The 13,339-nt window shown below is 34.0% G+C and overlaps 1 long non-coding RNA gene and 1 pseudogene across 1 annotated transcript; both read right to left on the bottom strand.

Moving 5' to 3' along the window:
* LOC136070943 (putative wall-associated receptor kinase-like 16) overlaps window positions 1-7,819 on the bottom strand; it is a 28,429-nt pseudogene extending 20,610 nt beyond the window's left edge.
* A 1,391-nt stretch (window positions 7,820-9,210) lies between these two features.
* Window positions 9,211-9,955, bottom strand: LOC136070950 (uncharacterized). Its single transcript, XR_010632236.1, has 3 exons — window positions 9,893-9,955; window positions 9,588-9,813; window positions 9,211-9,485 (listed from the first exon to the last, which is right to left on the bottom strand). It is a non-coding gene; the product is annotated as an uncharacterized LOC136070950 (long non-coding RNA).
* Between the last annotated feature and the right edge of the window lie 3,384 nt (window positions 9,956-13,339).

Genomic DNA, 13,339 nt, shown 5'->3' with positions numbered 1-13,339 from the left:
ACCCAACCAAGATGTTTTTGAAGTCCAAAAAATAAAACCCATTTTTTTTGTTAGGACATATATGTTTTAACTTGTTTAAGAACATATGTCACTTTGTTATGTAAATTGGCTAATCTTTTGATAAAACGCACTCTGCTTGTAATCGAGTAGTTCTAGGTGTTTTTAATACTTCAAGAAACAATGGTTCAAGGTCAAGTGTTGAAGTCATCAAGTCTGTCCAAGAGAAAGCAAGCTGAAGTGCAAAGTTTTTAAAACTCGACACCTGCTCGACAGCTACCTCGACACCTGCTATCTGTCGAGATTTAAAAAGTCAGATTTCCATTTTTCCCCATTCCAACCATTAAAAAAAAAAAAAAGCCTATTCTCTTGTCAACGGTAGAAAGTTGTTCTAAATATGATCTTACATTTAAACTTCAATCTCAGATAAAATCAATTTATTTTTTTATTTTTTTTATTTTTTTTATTTTTTATTTTTTAACAAATGACAATAGTACTAATGGCTAGAGAGATACTCTACTTTCCTCCTTCACCCTCCATCCAATCAGGTCATGAGCTTAAAACATTAATCATGATCAGCATTTGATCCAGATTGATGATACCACAGAAAGGATCCGAGCGTGCAATGCCGGAAATATGTACTTACCAATTATGACGTTAGCTGCTAGTGATGATTTATGAGTGGGGACACATGCCCCTTGTCCAGATGGGACCGCTTAATGCAAAAACAACAATAATCTCCGGGTTCATTAACACAATATTGAATGCTTGTGCAATTATTGAGCTCTTAGACATCACATTAGTTAATGTTTGCATTTGCAGGAAGACCAATATCGCCTTGGATTGAAATATTGTAACAACGACATTTCCAGTCATCGGATAGAAAAATCTCTAGCAGTTTCTTTCAGGTAACAACCTTCAATTTATGCCAGACGGATAATGGAAATGTTTCTGCTGCATTTGTCATTTTTACTGAGAATAATATCACACCAACCTATAGCCTCACTATTTTCCAGAAGAGTACGTATTTATGGGTTTTAAGAGTAATGATTTGGTATGAGCTTCATAAAAACGCTGGACTTTTTAAAGGCATACGTAAAGACCCGTTAAATATACGCGAGTCTTGATGTGCATATTTATGACTGGTTTTGTGTTTACAATTCACATCTAACGCGAGTCTTGATGTGCATATTTATGACTGGTTTTGTGTTTACACTTCACAATCTAACTGATCTAAGGACTATGGTAGACGGTAGACCATAAAGTAGACTTGACTTAATTAATACACATAAAAGAAAAAAGAAAAAAAAGATTAAGTGGAGCTTGACCTTGGCAAAAGGTCTAATTATTATTAAAAAAAAGTTAACAAATGCCTTATAAATATTGGTTTAAAAATATTTTTAGAAACTTTTTATAAAAAGATAAAAAATTAAGTAATTCTTTTACAACTTTTTATATTTCCAATAAAAGTATAGTATTAAAACTTTTTTAAAACGATTCATTAACAAATTGGCTAAGGGTATCCATTAACCAAACTCATTATACTTAAGTAATACACTATAATAAAGTAGTAATTAAACTTTTTTTTAAAAAAGTATATGTAATTCACTCAATTGACTATAAGGGGGAATCTGAAATTCTGAATCTTTACTTCACACCCCAAAATTTTAAAACTTATAATCATCACACCATTCTTAACAACTATTATAAATTGCACCTAAATCTCATATTCAAATTAATGGTCACATGCAGGTTATACGCTATTCACTATAATAACATCTACAGGTTACTTGAGTTAAAGCCTAACAATAACCTGCTTAATTAATTAGTGTTTGTAACACCCGAGTAACAAGGCTTTTTTTCTTTTTTTTTCTTTTTTTTGTAAAGGTTTTAACTTCAATATTATGAATTAATTTAAAATTTTCTAAAGGATTGGCCTAATTATTCCCTAAAAGTTCATGAGATTTATGAGTTCCCCGAACCAACATCTTGAAGCTACCTCCAAAAGATTCCTTCCAATGAAAATATGTTCTCATATTTCTAATTTTAATTCTAATAGGTAACTCCAAGGGATTTCGCCCTATATTATTAGGTTTGTGTGGGACAGGGGACGACACTAGGACCGGCCCAAGGCCTAGGCCTAAGGCCCCACCAAAAAACAAAATTTTCCTTAGGAAAAAAGGCCATACTTTCCATGGTTAAAGACCTAAATTTTTTAAAAATTATATATATTTTATAAAGGTTTTACATTTTTTTTTATTAGTAATGTTAAGGATACTACAAATTTTACAATTGGCTTACAAATTTCCATGTTATTAATCACAAAAAATTGATATAAACATTCATTAGTTAAATTGATGAAGTTCATCAATCAGAGACAATGTGTCAATATCACATTATATTTTGAACATTTTATAGTGCATTTAATTAGCACATTTTTCTTTTTCATTTCTATTAAGACTCTCAAAGTATGAGACCAATAGAACCTTAACTCAATTGAAACCCTAAAATATTTCAAAAAGATGTTGCAAATGTGTTAAATCGTCAAGTATAGATTAATCTCCCCTAATAGTTTGAGACTTTAATTTTTTGTAAACTTATATCCTACAAATCCACACACCAAATAATATCTATATCTCTCTCTTAAAATCAAAATATAAAATTAAAAATTAGATTACAACTTTATTTAACTATGCATCGTCATATATCCAAAATAAAGTACATTTTTTAATCGTAATATTATTTCATTTCTTTTTATTAATATTTATAGTTCAACTATGATATTCAATTATCTATACACAATTAACATTAGTTTAGTTGGTATTATTTATGTATTTAATGTATCAAATTAACCTTAATTTGATTAATATTAAATAATTTTGTTTAATTAATATTTACATATTAAATAATTTTGTTTAATTATGTTGGGCTGCCCCTGGACTACACAGTATCAATTATATCCAAATGTATACATAATCTCTCTTGTAACATGTAACCCTAAAGATGAAGGCTTACCGAAGCATAAAGCTTTTCAATTAGATATTTATAGTGGCAACAATTAAAACACACACCCGGTATATGCATAATCTCTCTCATAACATATAAGTTTCATATAGTTGTGATGAATTGTAAGAAAGATATGCATATAGCAGATGCACAAGATCATATGCATTCCACGTACGTACCTTAGTACCTAATATATGTTCATGGGAGAAGAAAAAAAAAGGAACTATTAAAGTAAAGCATTATGATATTTATTTGCAAGTTAATTATTCTTCTCAACACTTTTAGTTTAGGATAAAGTTCCTAGCAAATTAAAAAAAAAAAAGAAAAAAAAAAGAACGAATAATTCGACATGATGGTGTAATAAAGCAGTATGATATTACGTATTTGCAAGATTACCAATTCCTGCAATTGCTTAGCATTGTCTTCATTTGCTATATGTTTTTCAAGAACTTCAAATAATCTATTCACTTTCAAAGAAATGAGAAAATACGTAACTAGACTTCTCTTCACCATGGGCATATCAAATGAAAGATCTTTTCTCCTTGTCAATATCTCTACAAGAACCACTCCAAAACTATAAATATCACTTTTCTTGGTCACTTGACTTGTGTTAATGTACTCAGGGTCTAAGTATCCAATAATTCCTTACACCATAATCGCTACTTTTGTTTGGTCTAGTGAAACCAATCTCGAAAATCCAAAATCTAATACCTTTGTTGTGGAATTACTATCTAGCAATATATATGAAGAATTGACATCTCTATGAATTAAATTATAGGGGTAGAAAATGTAAAGTGTAGATATGATAGTGCTTCCATTGTTTCTATGACTATCCTAAGACAAGTTTCCCATGATATAGTGAACACCTTGCTTTCACTATGTATGTACTCAAATAGGGTGCCATTAGGTACAAATTTATAAACTAGTAAAGGAGCAAATGTTTCCAAACAACAATCCCATAATTTAACCACAATCTTGTGGTTAATTTGGGAAAGTACAACTACCTCATTGATAAACTATTCAATTTGGTTTTGATCCACTATTTTGGACTTCTTAATAGCCACGATCCTATTATGTGGTAAAAATTCATTGTAAACAATAGCAAACCCTCCTTGACCAATTATTAGAGTTTCATCATAATTATTAGTAGCTTTCTTGAGCTCTTTTGGGGTGAAGATTTTGGTGGTATTAGTTGAATTTTCTTGTCTAGAGAGTCACTGTTGTAACATTAAACCACCACTTTGCTTAAAGAACTTTTCTTTCAGTTTTATTGGCTTCTTCTGCTTGACTATTAAGTACAACCAAGAGCTACAGACAAGCATCACAATCAAGCCTATGCCAGCACCTAGAATTGAAAGAGAGAGAATATTAATAATTGGCTATTGACAGGTACAATCAAGTTGAAGGATACATTTTATTCCCAAAAAAAAAAAAAAAAAAAGTTGAAGGGTACATTAAAGAGTCATTTTCTACATTTCATACGCAACAAAGACAATCAAGTAGTGGATTTTTTTTTTTTAACTTCCTAAAATTTTGTCATTGGACTTTTTGTGAGGCTGAATTGGTGAAGCCTCAACTATCCACGAACATGGAGAATGGAGACTAAGGGTGAATGTTCAAATAGCATATAAAACACTATGAACGTTTAGACTCTCAATTTACAAAATACCAATTCAAGCTTAATATCAAACAATGAATGTGTGGAAAATGAACATAAGCTAATAACAAAATTGATAAATAATCTAAACCAAATAAAATCACATCTACAACAGAAATTAAATGGCAAAGATTAAGGGAAGAAAGATGCAAACACAAGGATAACACAACGATGTGTTATCGAAGAGGAAACCGAAGCCCTCAGCGTAAAACCTCTCCACCGCCCTCCAAGCGGTTAATAATCTACTAAAGAATGAAGTTAGGATACATAAACAACAGAAGACCCGCCAAGCCTAATCTACTTAGTGTACCTAAGCCCTCCAAGCTTCTTGTTCCAACGAGGTTGGGCCGAACCTTTGTCTTCTTTAGCTTACTGGATTCCGCTATAACCCATAGCATCAACCAATATCAATTGGTTCCTTCCTAACTGCTTCCCAAAGCACTAAATGACATTCTCACAGATATGGGTATAGTGAGAAAATGATTTGGGTAATGAACCTCTTAAGGATGTAACAATAGGAAGGGTGAGAGTAGAGAAATTTGAAAAGTCTCTATGTGAAGATTGTGGATGAGTCAATCTTGTTTTTCTCTAGGGTTTCTCTCTTAAAATTCTCTCTGGAAGCTTTTTACATTTCGTGGGTATAAGGGTATTTATACTAAGGTGAGAATGGAATGCGAAGAGTCAGTTTTTCAAAACAGAGCTGGCTGGCGACTTGGCCTCGCAACTTGATTGAATCGCGAGTTCAAGTCGCGAGTTAACTGAATGGCCAGACTAGACTTTTTGTCCTATAGTGCTACAGCTGGCATGATGGTTCAGCTTCTCTGCATGCTTCACTCGTGTGCATCTTCTGGCAGCTTGCCAGTCACAAGCCACCTGCGAAATCCAGTTACAAGTCTTTGCTTCACTGCACAGTCTTGAGTATTTCTTCACACTCTCTCACACATTACTCTTACATGATTCCCACCTAAATACAGGGTTTCTAAGTGCTGAATTACAAGCAAATTGGCACAGAAAAAAGCCAACAAAATGGTTGATTAAATTCAACCTTACAAAGGGTATGTTTAGTTGAGAGTGAAATAGGAAGGATGGAAAATGATGGAGAAAAAATGGAAAAAAAATGTGTGTTTGGTTAAAAGTGAAAATGAGGAAAGAAAATGACAGAACCTGGCAGTTTTCTCTCCGGCCCACCAAAACTCTCTTTCCCCCATTGGAAGAGAAAACTCCAGTGAAAAATTGTTCTATGTTTTGGACGAAATTGTCCCAGTCCAACATTCATATTATTTGAACTTCTACGCCTTTTCCTTCTAAGTTATTTTGTCTTCTTCCTTTTTGTTTTTTTGGTTGTTGTTGTTGTTGTTGTTTTGTCTCTTTTTCTTTTTTCATCTCAGCTTCAGATTTTTTTTCTTCCCTTTTGTGCATATCCTTTCTTCCCTTTTTTTTTCTTTTTTTTTTTTTTTAATTTTTATTCTTTTCTTTTGTGCTTATCCTTTCTTTTCTTAACATTTTGGATTTTTTGTTTTGGAGAAAACTTTTTTGGGATGTTGAACTTTAAAAAAAAAAAAATTAATCATTCATAAATAATTTTTTAATAAAACTATAATGTATTAATTTTTGTTTTACCTAATTGGGACATAATGGTAATTGGTAAATTTATATCAACTCTATTTTCTATCCTCTTATTGTTTTACCCTCCCAACCAAATACATATAAGAGAAAACTAAATTTTTTCTATCCTTCCACTTTTGCTTCCTTTCCTCATTTTCTATCTTCTCGCTTTTTCATCCCTCTAACCAAACAGACCCTAAAGAAAAAATTTTAACAATGTCAACTTTCCTTTCTTTTCACCATTCCAACCATTTAAAAAATAATAAATAAATAAAAAAGAGAAAAATGCCTATTCTCTTTTCAACGGTAGAAAGTCGTTCTAAATATGATCTTACATTTAAACTTCCATCTCAGATAAAACCATTTTTTTTTTTAAACAGATGAAAATAGTACTGATGGCTAGGAGAGGCCAGTTCTACTCTACTTTCCTCCTTCACCCTCCATCCAATTAGGTCATGAGTTTAAGGCTGCGTTTGGTTCGCGTAAAACGTTTTCCGGAAAATACATATTTTCCGGAAATGCTATTTTCCAGAAAAAGAAAATGTATTGAGGTTGTTTGGCTGTCTCGGAAATCGATTTACGGAAAATCAATTCCGGTGTTTGGTTCGGTCAAACATTTTACGGAAAATGCTTTTTGTTTTACGGAAAATCAATTTTTATGTTTGGTTCAGGTAAACATTTTACGGAAAATGAAATCCATTTTTTCCGGAAAATCAATTTTCATGTTTGGTTTATGAATTAATTTTACGGAAAATATAAAATGCCTTACAAATTTCAACTCCTGTATAAAATGCCTTACAAATTTCAACTCCTGTATTATCTAGACAAACTTGTAATAATTAGAAACTAATCATCCACTTCAACATACACCTGCATTGCGTATACATATCTGTAACAATACAAAAATAATCATCCACTTCAACATCAAAAATAATCATTTAAATATACCGATAATATTAATATAAAAATAGCCACATTCATCGTTCACCATTGTCATTACACCTCCATGGTGTACAAAAATGATACCTATTCGTGGTATCTGAATAGTACAAATACATAATTTCGGCAACTGTATTGTCCCAATAATACAAAGTACTATATATATAATACAATGGTAGGTTAATACTAGTTCTACAACAACAGTGAATTCATAAAGCTACCATCACAGTCTACATGAAACAGGCAAGTCAAAGTTGTGAGAAAAAAAACTATCCAACCACAGCTTTCGCAGCCTAGCATTCTTGGCCAGAAATCCCCGTGCTATCTTCTCATTTTCACACAGATGGTCAAACGCAGTTGCAAGCATTTCTTCACTATACCCATCCGCCATCATAGCCATAACCTCATTATAAAGAGATGTATAATCTACCGGGCCCTGATTGATTTCTTTAAGAGCCGTAGCTATATCCTTCAACTGATCAGACAGATCAGTCAACACGCTATCATCAGCAGCAGAAGGTGCACGACCTCTTTTACGGGACTTGGAAATTCCCGACCCAGTTGTGGAGGACTCAACTACATTCTTACCTTTTTCGAGCACATCTTCCTCCACATTATCAGCAACAAATTCAGCACTGTCACCATTATCTGGCTCATTTTCATAATCTATATAGGACTTTGAAAAGCCACCTGTGGCTGTGTCCTTGCCCACAACAAGAGCTAACTCATCATACATCTCTATTTTCTTGTTTAAAAACTCTGCATGCTTTCGATGCGCCTGTAAGGGAGAAAGGAACGTATAATAACAATGCAATAATTACTTCATGCATAAATTCAATATTCAATGCATTATTCATGCCAGTAAACAAAAAAAGCTGTTATTACATGAAAAATAAAGTGGGTGTCCATCCTTGTCAAATTAAACATAAAATCATGGTGTGGAATAGATGCTGCATTTAAACATCTAGCTATGGTAGTGTGACATTACTCTAGGACTAAAACTTAATAAATCATGATAAAGTTTACTTCACACCATTATATAATTTACTAAAACTTCATCTAACCTCTAACATTTATTCATAGATGTCTTCTTTGGAACTATGAATATCTTTTCAAATAAATTCTTTGCCTTCAATTTCCAAACTAAAAATTTCAATTTATGGACAAAAACATATATTATCATTTATATCCGGAAAATATAATTGTAAGGCATACCATGACTTCTTCTTGGTACGTCTTTGCGTCGCATGTTATCATTTTGAGATTATCATCCCAACCGAAGCCACTCTTCTTTCGAAGTTTCTCAATAGTGGACCACATGGTCCTTAGAGTTCGCATCCGATTATCAACATAGGATGGGTGGCACTCAACCCAAATTGGGCAGTTATCTCCTTTGCTACAAGAGCGAAGGAGCCTGCCCTGAAGGTGCTAGAGGGCCCTTTGCAGCCTCTTGTGCAAGTATCCTCAGCATCATTTCATGCATGGGAGGCAGCCACCTGAATTGCTTATTGCTGGTTACCTTCTCTTTGCCCTTTGACATTACTACATATGAAAATTGTATAGTTAGAGTAGCATTTAAAAATGAGAGTAGCATTTAGTAATTACGCTCGGAATATGAACAACAAATCAAACACACATACAACCATACTTATAAATTTGCACAACAAAATGAAACATGCTAACACTCAAAATGACAATGTAATACCATCAAATAACAATGTAATGCTAAAAATACTTTTCCATTACACCACCAAAAGTCTATAGTAAATACATTGTCTTTATAAAAAAAAAAAATACATATTACAATCATAGAAATCTAAATAAAGTACTACTCTCCACTCCTGATATAATCAGACCACATAGCTTGACATATCTCATCTCTCTTAGCATTCCACAATCTACTGTCTTCAATGGACTCTCGACGTGATTGTGTTTCTTGTGGGGGTCACTAGACTCTACTTCGTTCATTGCAGCTTCCATAATATGGTCATGTGGTTCAACCCCATAATGTGATTATGAACCACACAACATGCTAACACTACTTTCACTTGGGTTTCAAAAGACCAAAAAGGTTCTGCATCCAACACTCGAAAACGTTTCTTCAACACTCCAAACCCTCGCTCAATGGTAGTTCTCAATGAAGAGTGTCGCAGGTTGAACAATTCTTTCTCATTCTCAGGAGGATGATCACTAAACTCTTTTAAGTGATATCGCACACTTCGATAAGGTGACAATATCCCATTTTTATTACCATACCCAGCATCACCAAGATAATATTTACCTACATATATTAAAAAATAAAACCAAATCACTACTATGCTTAAGAAAACACACAATATTTATTAAACTAATAAACCAAAAAGGTGAAGTAAACGTATAATACCGTTGGGAATTGAAAATCCCCCTGGCCTAGCAAATGCATCATTTAACACACGTGAATCATGTGCACTGCCTTCCCATCTAGCCAGTACATAAGTAAACTTTAAGTCAAAACTAATGGCAGCTAACACATTTTGCGTGGTTCCATCTTTGCGACCACGAAATCTTCCTTGTATTTCAAGTGGCACAGATGCACGAACATGTGTACCATCTATTGCTCCAACACAATCCTAATTTTTGACAGACATAATGGTTTAGAATTACATAAATCCTCATAATTTACAAAAATACACAAGTTGCAATATTTACCTTAAAATATGGGTAGAACCTTCTGCTATTCCTTATCTCTTGGGGTGTATCTTCGCTACGCAATCTTATTAGAGTTCTATATAATTTTAGGACCCCCCTAAGGACGACCTTAAAGTATCTATGAACAGTCTCAGTTGATCTATAAATCCGACTACCCATTACACGAAACCTCACATTATGACCAATAATGTGTAAGAAAATAAACACTTGCTCCATAACAGGCATGTGAATAGTCGGGCGTACATGCTCCCCCTTAGTGGGGATGTGACATAAGCGGTGAAAAGCTATAGGCTTCATCCTAATTTGATTCACAAATATGTCTCACTTCCATGCAGAATACTATNTAGGCTTCATCCTAATTTGATTCACACAATATGTCTCACTTCCATGCAGAATACTATTTATGTATTCCTCTCTCTCGGCTGCATGATTAACAAAAGGCGCCCTAGGCAGTCGTTTACGTCTACGCTGCAATTTCCTTAACAATGCAGCACCCATAAGAAGGACAGATGCAACTGAAGCAAAAATTGCGGCTTTCGTTTTTTTCTTCATCTAAAAAATCACAAACATTGTGGTCTAAGAGGTATGTACACAAGCATGCTATTGATTGCACCGTAAATAAAAACAGTCACAAACAGAAAATATCCAAACCGCATTGATAACGAGTACCAATTTTTATGCACATATATTTCTGTATAATTGTATCATCAACAACGTACACAATATAATACCATCACAGTCAATATTTACACCTCTGAACAAATCACATTGCATTGTTATTATAGAAAACACTGAACAAGGGTTTCCCAAAAAAAGAAAAAACACAGAACAACAATAGTCGCAACAAATTTCACAACTCACAGAACAACAATAGCCACGTCAAATTTCTGCCCAATAACCAACTCCCACCACAGCAACTATTTTTACATCAAATTTATACCCAAACCAACAGTATCCACATCAATTTATGCAACCCACTCAACATCAGCTACACCCAATACTCATGATCAACCAAATAAAACTGAGGAAATTTCAGCCATAACCTAAAAAAAAATATAATAATAATAATAATAATAATAATAATAATAAAGGTTGGGTTGTTTGCGAGGGACTGATGATTTTCAGTTGGATTGTTTATGGGTTTGAGGGTGGGTCGGCCCTTTCAGTTTTTGTATTTTTGGTGTGTGGATCGGGTTGAGAAATGAAGTGATGAGAGGGTTGATTGGACTGAGAAATGCGGGTGGATTGGACTGAGAAATTTTCGGATCGGACTGAGAAAGGGAAAAGGAATACTCACTGTGCGTGGAGAGGTGGTGGAGCTCGGTGTGTGGATCGGAGCTTGGAGGTTGGAGCTCGTCGGAGTGGGGATCGGAGCTTGGAGGTTCGAGCTTGGAGCTTGGAGCTTGGAGCTTGGAGCGGATCGGAGCTTGGAGCGGAGGTCTGGACCGGAACGGAGGCTTGGAGGTTCGAGCTTGGAGCTTGGAGCTTGGAGCGAATCGGAGCTCGGAGCGGACGTTTGGACCGGATCAGAGACTTGCTGCTGAACTTGGAGCTTGGAGCTTGGAGCGGATCAGAGCTCGGAGCGGACGTTTGGACCGGATCGGAGACTTGCTGCTGAACTTGGAGCTTGGAGCTTGGAGCGGATCGGAGCTTGGAGCGAAGGTCTGGACCGGATCGGACGTCTGAACTTGCTGCTGAGCTTGGAGCTTGGAGCTTGGAGCTTTGGGTCTGGACCGGATCAGAGTACTGCTGTGTGAGAGAGAGCTTGGAGATGTGTTGCTGTGTGAGAGAGAGCTTGGAGAGTTGAGAGACTTTTTTTTCCGGAAATTGGTTTAACGTAAAATGGAAGGTGAAATGCATTTCCACCAGATGAGGGCTTATTTTCGGTCAAAGGGTAAATTGATTTCCGTTGACCCAATTTTCCTAGGCAGCCAAACACATCAATTTTACGGAAATTGATTTTCAGAAGTAGTTTGAAGTTGAAACAAACACAGCCTAAAACATTAATCATGATCAGCATTTGATCCAAATTGATGATACAACAGAAAGGATCCGAGCGTGCAATACCGGAAATATATACTTACCAATTATGACGTTAACTGCTAGTGATGATTTACGAGTGGGGACACATGCCCCTTGTCCAGATGGGACCGCTTAATGCAAAAACAACAATAATCTCCGGGTTCATTAACACAATATTCAATGCTTATGCAATTATTGAGCTCTTTAACATCACATTAGTTAATGTTTGCATTTCCACATCATATATATGTAAGAAATTCGTTAAAGAGGTGCTTCATTAATTTTCTTTCGTCGATTGAAAAATTGTTGTAGATATTGTTAGAATTATGTGCTCTCAAAACAATATTATGCATTTTTATTTGAAAATAATTTACATTTTCACATTCATAATTATTGTGGCTATATTTCATTGTTTAAATGTAGCATGTGATGTCACCTTTGTAGAAAATCATATTTATGGTTAAGGAACCAAAGACTAGTTTATAAAATTGTTCTAGGCTATGGATATTAACTGAAAAATTAAAATTTCCAATTTTGGTAGTTTAAAAAACCAGAATGATAGATGATTTTTGGTTACTACGGTTCAACCAACCGGTCCGGTCTGGATTTCAAAACCTTGTTTCACTACTTGAATCTACACTTGTTGTGCTACTATATGATAGGATGATTTATTCCATCATTGAGGTAGGGACTTTACGCAGACAAGTGGGTGTAATGTAACAAGTGCATGCACTGAACTGGATCCGATCAAGAACACCTTATAGAGTGATCATTAATGTTAGTTAAAAAATTGTTCTTTCACAATTCTCCAATTGTCCTCAAACATGAGAGGTTTGTGTATATTTATTTATTATGCACACAACTTTGACAATGTCAATTGGTGATACTCTTTTTAAAGGCTATATAGAGACACGTTGGGTTATGTGTGTAATGAGTAAAATATGTAAATGCTTAACAATGAATCTATCAGTCTCTAAAGAATATAGTATATTTAGTTGATTTTAATATTGAAGTTGGACTCAAAACAAAACCTGCCGGTAACATTTTTCAAAAGTGTTTTTCATATATATAATATTGTGTATATATATATATATATATATACACTACTACTATTATTATTTAAGGGGCTTCCCCTATTTGTGATCCTCAATTTTAATGCCCAAATTACCCTCAATCTATTCACTAACAAGTTTTTCAACTAACAGGATAAATATGTTAAAAAAAAAAAGAAAAAAAAAACGCTAGTTGAATTTCACTTTTCATGTTTTACTCCTAAAAAATTGCTTTTAATATGCCAATAATGTTTTCCACTTTTTCAATTACCAAATTCATTTTTTTCCCTTTTACAACTGGTTATATTTAAATTTCACTTCCCATGTTTTACTCCTAAAAAAATGCTTTTAATATATTAATTTTTTTTTTTTT

The sequence above is a fragment of the Quercus suber genome, unplaced genomic scaffold (assembly GCF_002906115.3).
Source record: "Quercus suber isolate HL8 unplaced genomic scaffold, Cork oak 2.0 scaffold_273, whole genome shotgun sequence".
Taxonomy (NCBI): domain Eukaryota; kingdom Viridiplantae; phylum Streptophyta; class Magnoliopsida; order Fagales; family Fagaceae; genus Quercus; species Quercus suber.
The sequence above is the reverse complement of the archived record's forward strand: the minus strand, read 5'-3'. Positions and strand labels throughout refer to the sequence as shown.